Genomic DNA, 3,301 nt, shown 5'->3' on the forward strand with positions numbered 1-3,301 from the left:
ATATATATATATATATATATATATATATATATATATATATATACGTATGTTTATATGTGTGTGTGTGAAGGATATATGTATACATAATTATATATACTCTATATATTATCTGTCAATGTGTGTGTATATATGTGTGCGCGTGTGCGTATGAGCAAACATATACATATATTTAAGTATGTATGTATACAGAGATGTACAGACTCATTTATATACACATACGCACTTACATAAAGTCGATTTTAAACTATTATAAGCGCATAAAACTGAATCAATAGGGACATCTTCGTTGTGGTTATCGCTGTTTATGAGCTCATAATTTTATATCTCATTGACTGACATCAGTACGCATCAACAAAAGAAAATGCATTCTAACAACAGAGTCCACAATACTTGTTTAGATTCAGTAATGTTAAAGGAGAGCAATTATTGTACAAACAAAATAAGGTCGAAACAACAGTGTCTCATAGACCAGAACCTCATCCCACCCTACTACTTCGTTGAATCAACTGCATTCGCAACACACATCGTTTGAAGAAAAAATCTGTTCACCGAATGTGAAATACAATGACTGGCGTATTCATGTTCCAAACTAACAGAACGTATAAGAATGAACATTTACGTAGTCAGTTTGGTTCTCGCTGTTTTAGGCTCTCAAACATTTACTACACGCACATATTTATGTATACATACTTACATGATGGCTGCCCCTTTGTTATCGAGTATGGCCATTGCACGAAGCTTAACTTAACGGTGCTGTGATCGAATGTGACTTTTTAGCCCAGCCAAAGATCTACAATGTCTTGCACAGAGTTGGCATCCAAAACCTTTACTGGCAATAGCTGACTGTTGTTGTAATGGGGCTCCATACATACATACGTATGTACATAAATTGGGTGGCCCAAAAGTCATTGACACGTTTCAGTTTTTAATAACTTCCTTGACTTTACAAATAAATACATGAAATTTTGATACATTATAAAGAACATAATGGCAATTAATATGCTCGAGACAAATTTTGCAACACCACTACATCACATATGGAAAAGGAAATTGCGTAAATGGCAACCATTTTCGGATTCGCACGCCCGTACTCTTTCCAAAACTTGTACCATAGCATCCTCAAGAAATTCATGTCCCACTTCGCTGATTTCTCTATTGATGTTCTCCTTCAGTTGCACTAGGGTCGCCGGTTTGTTGACGTGAATGCTCTCTTTCAGGTATCTCCTAAAAAAAAAAAAATCCCAGCTAGTCAAGTCTGGGGAAAGTGAAGACCAATTGACATTGCCGTAGCAAGAGATTGTTCTCTCTCTAAAGCATTGTCGTAGCAACTGCAGTGTTTCCCTTGTGGTATGAGAAGTTGCCCCATCTTGCTGGAACTATGTGTGAAGTCTACTTTGAATGGCCGGACGCCAAAACTTCTCAGTCATGGATACCTGAAAGAGAGACCCTGGAGCAACTGAAGGAGAACATCAATTGAGAAATCAGCGAAGTGGGGTCTGAAATTCTTGAGGGTGTTATGGTGCAAGTTTTGGAGCACAGGCGAAAGCGAAAATTGCTTCCATTTAAGCGATATCATTTTTTATATGTGACGTAGTGGCGTTGCAAATTTGACTCGTGCACAGTAATTTCCATTATGTTCTATACATTGTACCAAATTTTCATGCATTTATTTGTATGGTCAAAGACATTATTATCCATTTAATCCTTTGGAAGAGTATTGATCAAACACTTGTTGATGTAACAATTGAAACATTCATCGTCGAAACCGAACAAGATCCTTGTATTTCCCCTTGGGTAAATGTGTGCTAGAATCACTAGATTGCTTATCCTGCTAAGCAGATGAAATTGTAGAACTGGCAGAGTGGCTGAATAAAATTAGCTATTTGTTTCCTACCCTTTCATCACTCAAATATCAATAACAACGCTTACCAGACAGGAGAAGATAAGAGTCAGACATGTTAACGTAAGTACCTGCCAGATAATGAGGTTAATAGAACTTACCTGCATTACTTCATGTGACCTTCTGTCAAAGTCAAATGGGAAATCTTTACGTTCTACGTGAAAGCAAATGTATGGACTTCATGACTATCGTCGCTTCTGCGATTTCTGTTAGATACAGAAACAAAAGATATATACTGAAATATATTCGATTAACTATATTACTCGATCACTTTTATTTGTGACCCTGTACAGACCTCATTCTTTAGTTTGTACTTTCCATTTTGCAATTCATCACAACGAGGCCATGTAAACAAATGGACCATTCTTGTACTATATTATTAGTCTTCAGTTATATTTCCTTTCCTATCTAAAATGTTTTATAGGATGTTAAATTATAGAAATCTGAATCATCCTCAATATTTACTTCCCTTATACATTATTTTTACCAAACCCGGAAGAATGAAAGCTAGATTGACCTCGGTGGCATTTGATGTCAGGAAGTGGAGGAGTGTTATGAAAGAAGTGTAGGTATTTCTTCCGAATTTCTAATGATTCTGCCAGTCCACTGCTCAAATGTACTGGCATTGATTCAATCAACTACAGACCCTCCCACGTCTCTAATTAATTTTTGGCTCATTGCCACAATATAAGGAATCAGATATAGCAAGAAATCGAGTGTGCAGTTGGTACATGCAAAATTTTGGCGAGCCTACAGTGTAGTTTCAATTCTTAGACGACAGATACTTCGCCAACTCCTTTAATGCTTTTTCCAGCTGGAATGAATATCCTTGTCTACTCTAAGCACAAGGCCCGAAATTTGGGGGGAAGAGGTCAGTCGATTAGATTTAATCCAGTACGCAACTGGTACTTAATTTATTGGCACCGAAAGGATGAAAGGCAAAGTCCACCTCGGTGGAATAGCTGGATTGAATATCGTAACATAATATTTAACCTCCGCTGGTAGAATATAAGAACTGGGTATCCGAATGATGGTGGCACTACGTTGATTCTAGGCACGCCAGAAATAACTATCAAATCACCTTCAAAATACGTGTTATGAGCGCACATTGAATAAAGCACTCTGTGATATATTGGCTGATTACAAAGTGAAAACTGGCGTGTCAAGGCTGGAATACCACCGGCTATAGGTTTGCTGCATCAGAACCGGTTTAGTCGGACGAATCTACCCCAATACTAATACTTTTATACCTGGTTCTTACTTCCTGTCCTTTTGCCAAACCGCTTATCAAGCGATGGTGGAGGACAAACTCAGATACAAAGGCACACCTGCATATATGTCTGCATACATACATATATATATATATATATATATATATACACACACACACGCTAGGAATGC

Source organism: Octopus bimaculoides, chromosome 12, assembly GCF_001194135.2.
Source record: "Octopus bimaculoides isolate UCB-OBI-ISO-001 chromosome 12, ASM119413v2, whole genome shotgun sequence".
In the NCBI taxonomy this organism is placed as follows: domain Eukaryota; kingdom Metazoa; phylum Mollusca; class Cephalopoda; order Octopoda; family Octopodidae; genus Octopus; species Octopus bimaculoides.